Source organism: Adiantum capillus-veneris, chromosome 22, assembly GCF_014529385.1.
Source record: "Adiantum capillus-veneris isolate H3 chromosome 22, ASM1452938v2, whole genome shotgun sequence".
In the NCBI taxonomy this organism is placed as follows: Eukaryota; Viridiplantae; Streptophyta; class Polypodiopsida; order Polypodiales; family Pteridaceae; genus Adiantum; species Adiantum capillus-veneris.
Window position 1 is genome coordinate 101,517,137 of NC_140952.1, and position 12,280 is coordinate 101,529,416.

Genomic DNA, 12,280 nt, shown 5'->3' on the forward strand with positions numbered 1-12,280 from the left:
AAAGGCCTTGACAAAAGGGAGCAAAATAGCTCAAATACAATGTTTGTGACTTTAACAGGTCTCTCTCTCATCCTCGCATAACTCAGCATAACTCCCTATTTCTATGTAGATCTCTCCATCTAAACAAATGTCCGGAGTTTCATCCAGGATGTCCTCTACATGCATCCCTCCTTCAAAAGGTGTTTTGGGCTCGTCTGGTGCCACATCCATGGCTTCTTGTTCATTTTCCTCTCTGGTCTCCTCCACAGATGCAAAATTGCCAAATTGTAGTTTATAGCCCTCATACACTCGTGCAATGCAGGGGGCCACCTCTATAACAAACCACCAGTTTGGCTGCAACTTTGTAGGATGAGGTTTCACGTGCAAGAGCGACGTATCTTATATGAGTAGTGAAGGAACACAAGCCCTCTAAATTTGAACGAGGCAAATTTACCAACTTACTTGTTCACAATTCTTGGATAATACAAAAGTGTCTCGAAGGTTGGTCCACTTCTTGGTTGGGTCCACCTCAAGGAAACCCGACTCTCCTCTGTTCACAGTAGCATTACAGCCCTCCCTGTTTATCTTGAACCATTGCACATCGAACAAGTCCACAAAGATACCTCTATAGTCTACCCTCAAAACTTCTTGTAGCTTGCCAAAGTATGTGAGGTCCGCTAGCATAGGATCTACATCGAACGACCATCGTTCACTTGCTTTTTGTCAATCCATTGTGACCTTTACACCATGTTGCCATGTATGACGTATTCTACAACCAAAAACTATAAGGAGCGGCTGTCAATACAAAAAACATTCCACAGATCTAAGATTAAAAGTATATGTTGGGGTTTGATCCTCACAAGTACTCCCACTCCTCCTGAGTCACATGTTCGTTGTGCAATAGATTACCCACATTCTTGAATATGTGCATTGGATCCAGCAAGTGATTGATCTTGAGCCTTTTCCAGTATTGCAACTCATACGATAGAGAGAATCTCTTCATCCCTGGGGGTAGGCTGTCTTCAGAAATATCCTTCTGCTCTAACCATGCTCGAGGAGACATCCTTAGCGGATCTCTTTCCAAGAAACCCTCTTGTAAGTCGTGATTCTCTAGAAGATGGGCTCAATGACCTTAGTAGATTTACTTCTTGAGTGTGGCCACTTGACATGCATTAAGTCTAGGGCAACATGTGGCACATGCATTATAACTGCTTGTCTAAAGCCTTGCACCCATACACATGACAAGTAACCCGGTCATAGGATTTTGAGTCTTAGTTGAGCATTTTGTTAGCCTGAGATAGTCATGCATTGTCCACATTAGAATGCCTTTGATCAAAGCATTGTGTTGACTTGCATGATTTCTCATATCCACCACTTCTATGCCTGCCCACAATTTTTGCAACTCTTCCAATAGTGGACAAAGATACACATTCATATTCTTCACTTTATACTGCCCCGACACAATCTATTTAAAAATAGATGTCCCTTCTCAGTCGTCAAGCAGGAGGGAATGTTGTAGTTGACAATGAAAACAACTTGCCATACATTGTAAGATGTCAACCTCAAACCAAATGGATTTATGCCATCCATTGCCAGGCCGAGGTCCAGATTTCAAGCCTCCCTAGTGTTGACAGGCAAGCATTAAGGACATGCATTATGCTTCCATTGATGTATACACACATGTGTATACATCCCTTTCTTGTATCTACGGGCTTTATGAGAGTTCCAGATTGTATTTGTGAGCCTAGGCTTATTATGCACGTTTGGGCGGATGGCCACTCATTAAAAAACCCTGGTATAAATGTAAAATGCTATAATGTGAAGCTCATTCTTTTGAGAGCTAGGGTGGAGAGTAGAGAAGGGAAGTGGCTATGGAGATGGAGCTCCTCTCTCACATTGTAGCGAGCATTGGGTTGATAATGCAAAGATATTTGTCTCTATATACTTTTTAATTGATTTGAATGAGCCACTAATTAGACTAATTTTGGATCAAATTGGATCAAAAAACGATCAAAATTGATTCGGTTTTGAGTGATGATTTGACAAAAGATTGATTGAAGTATGCAACAACATTGCCAAATGTTGCATTTTGAGCTAGATGGGGCTGCATAATCATCAAAAATTGGATAGTGATTTTTGGCTAAATTTTAAGCTTTTTTTGCTAATTTATTGCCTAAAATTGCTAGTTTTTATCCAAAAATAAAGAAGATAACAAACCTGAGGTGAATTTTTTATCAGGAGCGTGTTTTTCTACTTTGTGAATCTCCCTTGATTTTTTGATTAATTTTAATATTTTTTGGATATTTTAAAGTAATTTTCCAATCTTGGGTAAATTTTTTTACTCTTATGTATTGTTTTCTTAAAAAAAAAAACGCACACACACTCACATTCACACTCCATACACACCGTTTGCACACACACACACACACACACACACACACACACACACACACACACAAACACACACACACACACACACACACACACACACACACACACCACACACACACATACACATGCATGAACGCACCCCTACACACAAACTCATTAAGCTACAAGGACACAAAAAATAAAGCAACTCTCTCTTTCCCTGATGTTCTTTCTCTTTCCTTTTTTTGTGTCGTTGACTTTTTTCGTGGTATTTATTTCGTTTTCATTCCCTTTATATTTCATTTCATTTCAATTCATTTTCATTTCATTTCAATTCAATTTCATTTCATTTCAATTCAATTTCATTTCATTTCAATTCAATTTCATTTCATTTCAATTCAATTTCATTTCATTTCAATTTCATTTCATTTCAATTCAATTTCATTCCATTTTCTTTTAATTTTATTTTTTATTATTTTCACTTTCATTTCATTTATTTGTATATTAGCCCAAAAAAAAAAAATCACAAAAACCACAAAAAATATTTTTTCAATTAAAAACCAAAAAGACAAAAAAACTTGTAAATACAAAAAAAATACATTTGATTTTCTTATTTCTTCTTTTGAGCTTTTCTTCTTTTATATTTTTTCCTTTATTTATTTCTTTTTGATTTTACATTTATTTGTTGTTTCCTTCGTAGATATTTTTACTTTAATATTTAAAAAAAATCAAAAACTCAAAAAATGAAAAAGAAATTTGCATTTCTCTTCTCAACTCTTCTCTTTGTATCACATGCACATCCTATATCACGTACACGCCCCGTTCACGCGTAATTACGCAGGATTATGCACATTTAGAGTAGGTACGTCCGGAGAGCTTGATTTTTTGCTCGATCATGCTAGAATTGACTAGATTTGAACCAGATTGCACGCACGGACCCTGTTTTTATACGTATTTTGATTTTGATCTATGTTCAGTCAGTTCACAAGCCTTAGAGTCTGTTCACACGTATTTCTTCATTTTGACTCAATTTGATTGAAGATTCCACGATTGATCACTTTTGACCCCAATTTACTAGAGAGAGTCGTTTGTGGTCTTGATATTGATCAGATTACGCTAGCTAGAGCCCAATTGTAAGATCCCCAAAATTTGGGTCTCTTTTAAAAATTAAAAAATTAGCTTTCAATATCTATTTTGCCAAATTTTTGACTTAAGATGCTTTATTGACAATATTGTAAGGATATAAAGTGAAAAGCAAGGCCATTTCCATATTCCAGTAGGTTAGACAAACGTTTGGTTCAGTTTTTAAAAAATCCGCTAATTTTTTTAGTTTTTTCATGCTTTTTATGTTTTTAGGTGTTTTTTGCAAAAAGCAAGGTTGGATCCTTAATCTACGTGTTCCAAGGGAAGCTATGGTTCAATTTTGTAAAAATCTACTTTTTGAGTGCTTTTCACAATATAGTTAGTCCTAGAAGACATGTTCTACTATTTGGAAATGCACTCCCAAATGTTAAGGATTGCCAAAATTGCTAAGAAGTTTGAAGCTGATGCAGTTGTCATAGGAAAAGAAAAGCTATAAGATAACTACGGACCATGTTGTCGCATGGGAGGTCTGAGAGAATACCCTGTCATGAGAGTTAAAATAATATTCAAAGAATTAGCTCCAAGACACCCATAATATTGTTAAAAAGTCATAAAAATCATATTTTGATGAATAAAAGAAGCGTAGACTCGGTTTGGGTAGACATGTGTACTAAGTTTTCTCTCTCCTTGTCTTGTTTTTAGATGAATCTTGTTAATTGTCTAGATGAACTCCAAAGTGATTTTGCACAAAGGGTATTTTTTGATTATGCGGTTGGATTCATTCTTCATTGGGGAATTGAAGTGTTTTGAGTTTCAAAGGGGTTTAGAGACTACCTTGTACTGAACACTTACGTAGCATGGGAGTTATATGTTGAAGCTCAGCTTGAACATCGAACACAAGTGCCTGATAGGTTTATGACCTTGTACCGACTACTTACATAGCATGGGAGTTATATGTTGAAGCTCAGCCTGAACATCAAACACAAGTTCCTGATAGGTTTATGGCCAACCCACGGCTTTGGGTGAAGGAAAATATCTAGAAGGCGATGTTAAAGTGCAAGGATATATTCTTTACCTTAAATTTACGTTCTCTTTTGGACATGCCAAGTTGAGAAACCATACTTATTAAGATGGCCCTCATACCAAACCAAAGATTCGACTTTTGTGAGAAGGGCATAATCAGAGTATGGAAGAAGTCAAATGGAGGCAACCGATTCTATCATGTACCCCAGGATTGGTTCAATAGAGTATATGGACCTATTCTCAATCAAAACCCTCACAATGTTACCGTTACCTTTGATGACTATGAGAAGCCCATGTGCATTAATGCCTTTGCCCAAGCACAACCAATGGTAGTGAACTTGAGTAGATATTTCTACAGAGGTGATGTAAATGAACGACATGATCATGTAAAGTGCTTTAATGGATTGCCACCCACGGATGTATCATGAGGAGAGGAATGGTACGAAAAGGAAGACGTGTATTTCAATGCACAAGTTGAAGTGCTAAACTTTGATACTCAAGATGTGAATAAATATAGGGGTAGGACTTCGGTTGTAGGAACCAAGAATTGGTTCATAGGACCCTTTCGTATTTATGTATCTCCCTAGAAACACTATGTACCTTTTTGGTCTTTTGTGGTTATAAAAGTTTGATTTTGATGTAGCACATATTGTTTCGAGGATACAATATTTGAGTTTGAATCTTAGTTTTATCATTCTAACTAACTTAAGTGATGGGGTGTGTGTATATATGACTAACATCTTACCTTGAGGGATATGGGCGAATATAATCTTTCACCTTATGGTGGAGGAGCATTTCCAAACTGGAGTGGAAGTGCAATGGCTTGTCACTACCACGCATAATGGGCAAGATAAGAAAAGCTTGATGTCTACGGGTTGTATTGTACCTAATAAATTCCGATCTTGGTATTATTACGCTACAGGGAACCCCGAGTCTAGACCACCTGAGCATAAATACTTGCCTGTTGGGAGTATCGAGTGGATACAATCCAAGTTGGGAAAGGAGATTGTTGTCACTAATCAAATATTGTACATAAATTCTTATGAACTTACCTTAAGACCGACAAAGGAAACATGGATGGCCAGAAACATACTTCCTTTAGTAATGGCTATGGGATGCTTCAACATTGTTATGTTTAATGTATAGGGCCCTCAATGGAAAAACAAGGACCCAGACCATCAGTAATTCAGAGGAACTTCAATCAACAAAACTAAAACCAAAACCAAAGACAACTTCAAAACCAAGGGAATTTGAGACCAGGCAATCCACCTTTTGTTCACAATGGACCACCTACCAACAATAACAACAATGGGAATGTTAACCATCAACCTCATCCACTAGGAGGAGGAAATCAAAGACCTCAAGGAAGACCTCATGTTGACATAGCTCAAGGGGCTAGAAGTGAAGGAAATCAGGCAAATGTGTATATTCATGCTGCAATTGAACATCATGGAGTGAATAAACAATATTTAGTGATTCAAATCCCAATGGAGTATTAACACTAGGTTGGTAATGGGACGCTTTTATGTCCTGTTAAGTTACCATTTTCCTTGAATTATGTCAAGAGCTTCAAAATGGACTTTGAGCTGCTATCTATCTAGAAAGTTGTCTCATGAGCTGAAAAAAACTCGACATTTTTTTGGAATATCAATTCCATCCTTAACCTTGTCCTTGCACAACATTTCACAACCTAAATGGTGTGAAAAAATGGGTCCTGTTTTTGGCTTTTTTCAACTTTTTGCAACTATACCACTCTAGAATTCATGTTTGTGAGGTCTATAATGCTAGAGAAATATCTTTAGTAGTCCTCAACATGTCCTGATGCTTCTAGGGACAAATAAATATTAAAGTTGTAAGTTATGACCAAATTACAAAAATTGTCAAATCCTGTTTTTAGCCAATTTTAGCTCTTCTATGATTTTTCTGGTGGTTCATGATATCCAAATGCATTTTTGATTTTCTATGTCGCATATTGTAACATAAAGCTAATATTCCTTGAGTTTTGGGGCACCTAATACCCTATTTTTCATAGTACACAAGGATGGTTGATTTTTTCAATTATAGAAGAAAACGAAACATTCTAGTATATCAAGTATAGCTTTTTCAATATTGTTAGTTTCTTGTGACAACTACATGCATTTTGTAGGTAGTAACCATATCTAGTCATAAGGATCAAATTTGGCTAGATATTGAATAGTTTCTATGGGATTCTACAACTCATAATGTTGAACCCAGTTTTTTCATGTTTGTTGTATTTAGCACTTCACCTTTGTCCCCAAGATTCCCCTTGGTAAGAGATGTATTATTCTTTTGACATGCTCCATGGCTCCTTATGAACATAAAGGACAATAGGGAACTAGGAAAACATGCATATATTATTTGTATTGAGTGTGGCTATAGAAACTTTGATAATAGGTTTGCAGAATGGTAAAAATTCAACTTTTTTGTACCTATTTATTTTGGAAAAACAAAAAATAGTGAGTGAGAAGCAATCATATGTTCTAATCACCAACCCATTGAAGTTAACTAGGGAATTTATCTCAAGTCCTACAAAAATCCCTAATCTTATTTTTATGCAACAAAACGTAAGAAATGACTGTTTTGATGAAAATGCACTGGTCCATCAACTTTGGAGACTTGGTGTGACAAAAAGATGAGAAATTTTACAAGTTTCTTATTTTTTCCATGTGTAGTAGGCCTTGAACTATAACCTCATGAAAGGATTTTACAAAATGAGTGGATCTAATATGGTTTTGGAGGTTTTTTTCAAAACCGTGAAAGGACACTTTTATGTCCTGTTAGGTTACCAACTTAGTGTTAAGGTAACCATTTTACCTTATTGATTAAATCAAGGAGTACACATTATTTCATATCTCTTAAGTGCATCAGAAATCTCATTTTGCCTGAACACCCTGATACAGACCTTACAATAGAAGTAGCTACAAGTAGAAAGGTTAGATCCTCTACTTGGGTAACTTGGATGGTCACAATACTTTTGCGAATTTCACAGTCTTACCTATAGGAATCTACGATGGAATCCTAGGAATTGATTGGTTTAAAGCCAATGATGCTTACATACATTGTAAAGATGCTTCATTGACTTTTGAAAATTACCAAAAATCTAGGGTTACAGTTACTAGGAAACGGAGAAAGTCTAAGCTCAGCCTAGTGAAATTTACCAAACTTATGAAGAGTCATAGGAAAAATGAAAGGATTTACACATTAAAGCTTAACCCTAAGGAGAAGAAGATAGATTCACTTGAACCTAAATGGATAACAAAATTTGATAATGTTTTTCTCAAAGAACTTTCACAATTATCACCCAAGCATGATGTTGATCATGCAATAGACCTTACTCCAAGAGCTCAACCAGGTGCCCGCAGACCTTACAAAATGTCAGTACCTGAATTTGTGGAACTCAATGAACAATTAGCTTAACTCCTTGAACAAGGCTTCATTCGACCCAGCATTTCTCCATGGAGTACTCCTATTCTCTTTAATCAAAAGAAGGATGGTACTCTACGTCTTTGTATTGATTATCGTGGATTGAACCAGGTAACAATCAAGAATAAGTATGCAATACCAAGGATTGATGAACTGCTTGATTGATTACTTGGAGCTTCTATCTTCACAAAAATTGATCTTAAGTCAAGGTATTACCAAATCTGAATGCATCTCGTAAGTTATGTATACATGAGTTAAATTATCCTACACATGACTTAGAACTATTGTCCATTGTGCATGCTCTTGAAGTTTGGCCAAATATATATGCTTTATAGCAAAATTCTCTCAAATAGCAGGATCATTGCATGACTGAACAAGAAAGAATGTTAAGTACTCATGGACTTCTAATGGAAAAAATGCTTTTGACAAGCTCAAAGAGAAGCTTACCTCCCAACCAGTGGTTATGCTTCTAGATCTCTCAAAGCCATTTGAGTTCCAATGTGATGCTTGTGATGATTGCCTTGGAGAAGTTTTGCTTCAAGAAGGGCATGCCATAGCATATGAGAGCCAAAGACTCAATGCCGATGAAGGGGTCTTGGGCATATATGAAAAAGAGCTTTTAGCTATTCTACATGCCCTAGACACATGGCATCACTGTCTCTTGGGGGCCCCATTCATCTTACAAATGGATCACAAAGCCTCAAGAACTTCATGACGCAAACCAAGCTTTTCGACAAACAAATGAGGTGGGAAAATTTTCTTTCCAAATTTAAATTTCATATTGCTCACAGTACTGGCAAGCACAATCAAGTGGTTGATGCACTTTCACAACGCGGCCAAGGGTAAATGTGGTGTCTGTAGCAACTCAAAATGATCTATCTTTTACGATAGACGAGTATGCTTTGGACCAAGACTTTTAGTAGGTAATTACAGCCTTTGCATTAGGGAAGAAAAAAAGAACCATTCACATTGAAGGATTGTTATCTTCCAAACGACAATAGGCTATGTGTTACTCACCAATACAATACGAAAGTCATGTATGAATCCCATGATTATCCTTATGCGAGGCAAAGAGGGATTCCATAATCTACTCTGCTAGGAGTAGAAATGTATTTCTTCTGGTCTACCACGAAAAGTAAACATACAAGAGTATGTTTCAAAATGCATGGTATACCAAAAATTAAAATTTTTGATCGAGGGAAGCAAATTGGATTGTTTGAGTCGCGACAGGCTTAGCAAGAAAACACACTCTATGCCTATTAAAAGGACTATTAAGGCACATCAGACGGCAACCCTCTTTAGATCTCAAATTCTCAAGTATCATGGCTTGCCAACATCCATAGTGTCGAACAAAGTCCCTAGAATGACCAGTAATTTCTAGAAGGGTCTCCTTGAGAATCTAGGAAGTAGATTAAATTTATCTTTCTCCCTATCATCCACAAATGGATGAGAAAAGTGAAATAACTAATCTAACCATTCTTGAATCTACTAAAAGCCTATGTCATGAAAGTAGATCAACGCTCTAAATGAGAGAAGTACCTAACTCTTATAGAGTTAGCATACAATGATATTGTACATACGTACTTCTATGGGGAAATATCCTTTCGAGGTTAAAGAGGGAAGATCCAAAAGTCCCTTACTAGTTAAATTATAGGGGAAGATCTTCACTATTGATGAATATAGCCGAGACTTACAAGAATCTTTTCCAAATCTTAAAAAGGTTATATCCATCTCACAACAAAGGCAAAAAGGGATGTTGCTAATAAGCACAAAAGAGCCTTAGCCTTTAAGAAAAATGATTGGGTCTTGCTAAAGTTTCTCAAGGCTCGTCTAAGGCATACTACGGGCAAGAATCCTATGAGCCACCAACAATATTATACTAAACTAGCAAAAAGATACTATGGTCCTTTCTTTCAAAAAATCTTAAGCCAATCAATGAGATGGCTTATTAGTTAAAGTTGCGCAACCATTGGGTCATTCACAATGCTAACCATGTGAGTCTACTCAAGCCTTACAAAGGAGAGCCACAACAAGAACCAATAATGCCTCGACCTTCCATAGATTGAAGATCAAGAAGAGGTGTTGCAGCCCAAATTGATTCTTTGACACAAAGACACGGTACTAAGAAACGGTAACATTATCCAATGATATCTTGTTAATTTTAAGAATTATTCTTTTAAAGATGCTAGATGGATGCAAGGAACCTAGCTTAAGGATAATATGAACCTTATCAATGCTTACAATGCTACACTAGAGTAAGCAAATGAAAATTTATTTTAAATGAACAATGTTTTTTCTTGTAAGATTCATTCTCTTTCTTTTAGTGTGAACAAAATTTAAGAAGTATGCATGCTTAGGATTATGTTTGTGGTGACGACGTCTCCCAAACACCAATTAGAACTTGTCACTCTACTTTTGAAAGTATGATATGGACTAAAGAGCAGACATGCTTTTGGCCGCTAAGTCTCTCGAGCACCAAATGGATTAGTCATCCATTCTGGAATGATGTCGTAGGGTAAAAAGGGATCATGTACCCGCTAAGAAACATGGACTAATGACTAGTCTTTAACTTCTCTACCTCATAGTCTAGGACGATTATGATTTCAAGAGAGAGGTAATGTCATAAAATATAATATCTAACTTTACCAAATGATTTTCTCATATTAAGTTGATCATTTAATATGGGAAGATAAAAGGGGAACAAGAGTTAGGATATAGCTATGTGCTTCTAGAACTATCTCAACAGGGGACCAAAAGGAGAAATGGTTGCATCTCAATAGGGGTAAAAAAGGAGACGGTCTACCAAAGAGCAATGTGCAATAAGTGCTTCTAGGTTTACCTCAGAAAGGGACCAAGAGGAGAGATGGTTACATCTCAATAGGGGTCCAAAAGTAGGTAGTCTATCAAAGAGCACTGTGCATCTAATGGATCTTAAAAGACCTTACGGTTAGCTTCATTAAAGACATCCAAAATTTAGTGTTAAAAAATCCTTTGACCTTGGGCAAAGGAAGCTAGGTCTGACCTTGAGGTGGGAATCCTACCCAAGCACAAGGTGCTTGTGAGCTTGCTAACTAAAGTGCCTAAAGTGTTTCTGGGAACCTTGCCCAAGCTTGAGGTGATTATCATGCTTAAATGACTAAGGTTCTTGAAGTGTTCAATTCAAAGATAAATTCTCAAGAGGCATAAATGATTCTATGCTTAATTGACCAAGTGCTTGAAGTGTTCAATTCACACCAAATGACTTAAGAAGCATAAAAGATACATGTCAAAATTCTCCACATGTGGCCCTCATGATGTGCTTGAATCCTATTGGATAGGATTTAAAGGGGTCCAATGATAATTTAGATGCATAAAAATATATAATTAAGTTCTTTCTCTCAAAGAGGAAAAAGAGGACACATGTCCAAATGATGTAATTAAAGAATACGCGCGAGAGAGAGAGAGGTGCACCAAGCTTGAGAGGGGGTATACTCTCCCACACATACACACATTCTCTCATTGTGTGGAGTGCAAAGTGCAAGAGCTCCATCTCCTTCTCCAAGGTTGTTGAGAAGTGGAGAGCCTACACTAGGCTATGTAATGCAAATCCAACCAAGAGCGATGCTTCAATGCTTAAGCTTTACATCTTCTTCATCTTTGTTATTATGCTATGCTAAGCAAGAAGAGTGATGATAAGTGAGGGACCATTTCTTTCTCCTATGAATGATTCTTCTTCCTCTTCCCTACCCTCATTCCCTGCTAGCTCCCTCCACCTTCAAAGTTGTTTGAGGCCTTGGGACTGAGGCTTGGGATAGTTAATTCTTTTTGCAAATTTTATGTTATGCTCGTGATGCATGAAGCTTTCCATCTTCATAGCATCACCAAGGTCATAAGGAACACAAAGATTGTATTGTACCAAGTCTCTCTTGATGGGAGAATCTATAATTTGAACGCTTTGGAGGGGGGACCGGCTCCAAGTAAATCCGGTCCTCAACTATTTTCATGCTCTCTAATAATCTCTCTCTTGAAAAATTATTATTCATGCCAAGTTAATTAAGTACTATGTTTATGTTTCTACCATCAATCAAGTTCACCCTCTATGTTCTGAAAGTGATTTCACAAAAAAGCTCACTCTAATTCTCTTAATTAATTATGCTATCCTCAAAGTTCATAGGCAATTTCCATTACATGAGATTTCCATTGATCATGTTGCTGACTTAGAGCTAGGTAGGAGTTGGCCATTGAGGGATCTTGAGCCACACAGGTCATTGCCTACACAGTCACATGTTGATGTCATACCTAGACCCATTACTTGCTTGTGCTACAAAGTTTACCATTGACATGGAGCAAGGTGCTAGTCAGTGGCTCGGATGACCATTAGATAGAGAGCAAAGCTATTGCA